Below are 6,000 nucleotides of genomic sequence, written 5' to 3'. Positions count from 1 at the left end.
GGAAGTTTAACTCATTTGATTTCCAGAATGAAGAGCTTATCTTATGAAGAAAGGTTGGGCAGTTTTAGCCTGTGTCCATTGGGATTTATGCATTAACAATCTGGGTGAAGGAATTGAGGGCATTGTTGCTACGTTTGCAGATGAAAAAAAAGTGGAGAGACAGGTAGTGTTGAGGAAGTGGGGAGTCTGCAAAAGGACTTGAACAGGCTAGGACAGTAGGCAAAGAAGTGGCAGGTGGAATGCAATGTGGGAACGTGTGAGGTTATGCATTTTGGAAGAATAGAAACATAGACTCTTAATGAGGAAAGGCTTCAGAAATCTAAAGCACAAAGGGAGTTGGGAGTCCGAGTTCACAATTTTCTAGAAGTAAAAATATAGGTTCATTTGGCAGTTAAGAAGCTAAATGCAATGTTAGCATTCATTTCAAGAGGGCTGCAACAAAACAGCAAAGTTGCACTAATGAGAATGTATATGTCTTTTGTCAGACTGTATTTGGTATATTACGAGCGGTTTTGGGCCCATATGTAAGGAAGGATATGCTGGTGTTGGAGGGTGTCCTGGGGAGGTTTGCAAGAATGATCCCAGGGATGAAGGGCTTGTCATATGAGGAGCGGTTGCAGACTCTGGGTCTGTACTCAATGGAGTTTCAAAGGATGAGGGCAAAATCTGATTGAAACTTACAGAATACTGAGAGGGCCGGATAGATTAGATGTGGAGAAGATGTTTCCACTGGTAGGAGTGACTAGTAGGAGAGGACACAACCTCAGAGTGAAGGGATGACGCTGTATAACTGAGGTGAGGATGAATTTCTTCAATCATAGAATCCCTACAGTGTGGAAACAGACCCTTCAGCCTACACTGACCCTCAGAGCACCCACCCATACCCATCCCCCTATAACCTACCTAACCTACACATCCCTGAACACTACGGGCAATTCAGTATGGCCAATCCACCTAACCTGCACATCTTTGGACTGTGGGAGGAAACCAGAGCACCTGGAGGAAACCCACACAGACATGTGGAGAATGTGCAAACTCCACACAGACAGTCGCCCGAGGGTGGAATTGAATCTGGGTCCCTGGCGCGTGAGTCAGCAGTGCTAACCACTGAGCCACCGTGCCACTCAATCAGAACTTCAGTCAGAAGGTTGTGGAACTCATTGCCATAGAGGGCTGTGGAGGCAAAGTAATTAAGTCTATTTAAGACAGAGATAGGTGGGTTCTTGATTGGTAAGGGGATCAAGAGTTACAGGGAGAAGGCAGAAGAATGGGCCATAATCAGACATGATTGAATGGGGGATCAGATTCAATGGGCCAAATGGCCTAATTCTGCTCCTGTATCTTATGGTCTTATGGTTCTTTGAGGAATGGGTGGTGATCTTATTGAGACAAGTAAGGTCCTGAGGGAAATTCACAGGATGGATATTGAATGGATATTTCCTGTTATAGGTGAGACGAGAACAAGGCAAGTCTATATAAAAATAATGGGTTACCCTTTTAAATCAGAGGTAAGGACTAAATGTTTTGCTGTCATGAGGAGTTGCTCATCTGTTGAACTCTTTCCCAACAGAAGTGAAGGCAGTTATTGAATATTTCTAAGGCTGCCTTAGATGGATGCTTGACTAACATCAAGTAAAAGGGTATTGGGGACAGGCAGAGAAGTGGATTGAGACCACAATTAGATCAACCATGACCTTATTGAACAGTGGAACACACTTGAGACTAGAACAGCCTACTGCAGTTCCTAATTCATGTGTTCTTTACTTCGATCATCAGCATTTTGTGTGCACCTTGCACGCTGGTAGCGGCTCAGTATTTGCACACTTGTCTCTGAGTCAGCAGGTCGTGGGCTCATCTAAGTCTTAAGTGCATGAATCAGCCTGATTACAGTACATTTTTGAAAATGCTTCAATTCACAAGATACGGGCTTCACTGGATAGAGTGGCATGTATTCTCCATCCTTAATTGCCTCTGAGGAGGTAGTGGTGAGCTGCCTTCTTGAAGCACTACTACTTGAGGTTTAGGTTCACCCACAATGCATTAGAAAGGAATATTATATGACCTAATATTAACATGTTATCTAATTAATAAGACAAGTTGGTCTTACAAATAGTAACATTGTGGAATGTCACTGGGCTCGTGCTCCAGAAAACCCAGGGTGGTGATTTGAGGGCATGGGTTCAAATCCCATTGTGGCAGTTGATGGTTTTTGAATTTAAGTAATAAACATGCAATTAAAAATAAGCTAGCCTCTGAGATTGAGGTAACAACAATCACTGAGACTATTAAAACTCATTTGGTTAGCTACAGCACTTCAGGGAAGCAAACTTACTATTTTGTTCACTCCTTTAAAGAAAGAAATCTGCTGTCCTGTCTGGCTTAAGTGTGACTCCAAATCCATAGTGAATATGGCTCAGCCAAATAGGAATTGGCAACAAATGCTACTCTTTGATTTCCACATGCCTTCAAAGCACAAAGAAAACAGCAAGAGGCCAATTGCTTGAAGAAATAATGATACATTTGATTACTTATATGCAGTTTATTTGGAAAATTGCGTTACAATAAAAGTAAAGTTGAAAACACCCCCAGTAAACAAAAATTGTCTAAGCGAGATTTTCAAATGCTGTTTCAAATCTTCTTAAAGTTAGCTAAAATCCAATAAGAAAAATAAATCTTGGTTTAACAGGACTAGTTATAGTCATACAGCATGGAAACAGACCCTTTGTTCCAACCAGTCCGTGCCAGCCATAATCCCAAACTTAACTAATCCCACTTGCCTGCACTTGGCCTATATCTCTCCAAATCTTCCCTTTTCATGAACTTATCCGAATGTCTTTTAAACGTTGTAACCATACCCACATCCACGACCTCCTCTGGAAGTTCATTCCACACACAAACCGCTCTCTGTGTAAAATGGTTGCCCCTCATGTATTTTTTAAATCTTTCTTCTCTCATCTTAAAAATATGCCCCCTAGTCTTTAAATCCTCAACCCTAGGGAAAAAAAAACACCTGCCATTCACCTTATCTATGCACCTGATTATTTTATAAACCTCTATAGGTCCACCCCTCAACCTCCTACAGTCAGTGAAAAAAATCCCAGCCTATCCAGCCTCTCTTTGTAACTCAAGCCCTCCATTCCCAGCAACATCCTGGTAAATCTCTTCTGAACCCTCTCCAGTTTAATAATATCCTTCCTATAACAGGGTGACCAGAACTGGATGCAGTACTCCAGAAAAGACCTCACCAATGTCCTGTATAACTTCAACATGACATCCTAACTTTTGACAGATACCTGAATAGGCAGGGAATAGAGGGTTATGGAGCACGCAGAGGCAAAAGGTTTATAGTTTAGAAAGGCATCATGTGTCAGCACAATCTTGGTGGGCCGAAGGGTCTGTTCCTGTGCTATACTGTTCTTTGATCATTATATTTAACTCCATTGTAATACCCCTATCATTCAAACAGCCAAAATCAGCCAAGCAAGTCCTAAACATAGGAGTAATTGGTGTTAAAATGGAGGTGCCGTAGCACACCAGTCAGCTGCCCCGTTGCTGTGGGTGTGGAGTCACATGTAGGCCAGACTGAGTCAGTACAGCAGATTTCCTTCCCTAAAGGGGCATTAGTGAACAAGTTGACGTTGTAATGACAAGTGATGATTGTGAAACTAGTATGACTGAGACTAGGTCTCAATTCCAGGTTTTATTTGGTCGAATTTAAATCCCATGATTATGATGGAAATTGAAACTGTCTCCCCAAAGCATCAAAGTATCAATCGGAAATTTGCAGAAACTCAGCGGGTCGGACAGCATCTGTTCGAGAGAGAACAAGGGACTTAATGTCAAGTCCTGAAGTGTAAACTGAAGGGAGTCATTTTGGATTTGGAACATCAATTCTCTCTGCACTCAGGATACGTGACCGACTACGTTTCTCCAGCACTCTCTGTTTTTATCCCTAAGGCGTGAGGCAGGGTCTCTGGAATGGTCTAAAGCAAAAGCCAGGAACTGTGCATGCTGGACATCTGAAGCAGAAACAGAAACTGCTGGAGAAACTCAGCGGGATCCAACAGTATCTGGGGGGAGAAACAGAGAGAGTTGTTGGGGGGGAGACAGACAGGCAGGGGGAGACAGAGAATGGGGGGGACAAAGAGGTGGGTCAGACAGAGGGGGGGAGACTGAGATGGGGGAAAGACAGGGTGGGCAGGAGACAAGGTTGGGGGGCAGGAGACAGAGTGGGGAGGAGACTTGAGGGAGACAGAGGTAGAGAGAGACAGAGAGAGAGAGAGACAAAGAGGGAGAGAACATTGAGTCCAGTGATTGTTCTTCATGAGTGTGTTCTGAAGGAGAGTCACTGAACTCGAAACCTTGACTCTGCATTTTCTCTCTGTCACTGTCAGACTCTACTAAGTCTCTCCAGCAGCCTCTTGTCTCTGGATTACACATCCCAGTGCCATCACCACTGTACTACCACCGCCTCAGGATGGAGACTAGTTTTAAAGACAGGGTGCATGTTTCAGCTGTAATGCAGCAACGACTAAATTTGATAGTTTGATACTTTAACCTGGTGTCAAAATAATCCCTAGTGTATAGTCAGGGTCTTAGAACCTCATTCAGAAGACAACAGCTTTGATAATTTCTTCCTATTACCTGGTTTGACTGCTGTAGCACTCTCCACATTGACAGATTGTAATGTTGTTGGAGCCAAACAAGTCTTATTCGTTGTTGGGGCTGCATTCATTCAGGAAAGTGGAGAATTTTCAATCTGTTATGCTGTGAGGACTAGGTTTGAGGGTCTGAATGGCCACTCCTGCTCCTGTTTCTGCAAGCTGCAATCAGCAGTCATTTGGGGCTCGCAAAAATGTTGAATTTACAAAGAAGTGAGGCATGTTATCTGACGTTTAATCATTTCCAAAACAAACCTTAAAAAGGGCTCTCCCTCTCTTATCTCAGCTTCTCCACTTTGTAACTGAGAGGTACTGCAACCTAGAGACAATCATTAATGGGAAAATCACAGCAGATGACACAGTAAGATCCAAACCACAACATGGTAATGATTCTACATTTCAAAACTATTGCCTGGAGCAAAACAGTGGCATAGTCTCTATAAAAAAACTTTTTTCCACTTTACTGTCCCTGCATGATAAGCCCTCATTGCTGATAGACAAATGTCTGAAAAATAGTTTACTGTTATTGCTGAATCAAGGGTGTTAGAGAGTAAGTTATGGAGCTGGGTTGCTGACACAACCTATGGCAGTAAGGGGTTGTGGGGGAACTGGGCAAGTCACAGTGGGTTGGAAACAATAACACAACATCTCTTTGCCAGGTAGGAATAACAGCAAAATGGACTATGTTTTAAATGGTAAAAAATTGCAGCATGCTGCTGTGCAAAGGGACTTGGGTGTCCTTGTGCATGAATCGCTGAAGGTAGGATTGCAGGTGCAGCAGGTAATTAAAAAGGCAAATGGAATTTTGTCTGCCATTGCTCAAGGGATGGAGTTTAATAACAGGGAGGCTATGCTGCAGCTGTATAGGGTCCTGGTGAGGCCACACCTGGAGTACTGTGTGCAGTTTTGGTCTCCTTACTTGAGAAGAGATATACTAGCGTTGGAGGGGGTGCAGAGGAGATTCACTCAGTTGAATCCAGAGCTGAGAGGGTTGGATTATGAGGAGAGACTGAGTAGACTGGGCTTATACTCATTGGAATTCAGAAGAATGAGGGGAGATCTTATAGAAACATATAAGATTATGAAGGGAATAGATAAAGTGGAGGCAAGGAGGTTGTTTCCACTAGCAGGTGAAACTAGGACTAGAGGGCATCGCCTCAAAATAAAGGGAAGCAGATGTAGGACTGAGGTCAGGAGGAACTTCTTCACCCAAAGGGTTGTGAATCTGTGGAATTCCCTGCCCAGTGAAGTGGTTGAAGCTACCTCACTGAATGTTTTTTAAGGCAAGGCTAGATAAATTTTTGAACAGTAAAGGAATTAAGGGTTATGGTGAGTGGGC

Source organism: Rhincodon typus, chromosome 5, assembly GCF_021869965.1.
Source record: "Rhincodon typus isolate 14 chromosome 5, sRhiTyp1.1, whole genome shotgun sequence".
Lineage (NCBI taxonomy): Eukaryota > Metazoa > Chordata > Chondrichthyes > Orectolobiformes > Rhincodontidae > Rhincodon > Rhincodon typus.
The sequence above is the reverse complement of the archived record's forward strand: the minus strand, read 5'-3'. Positions refer to the sequence as shown.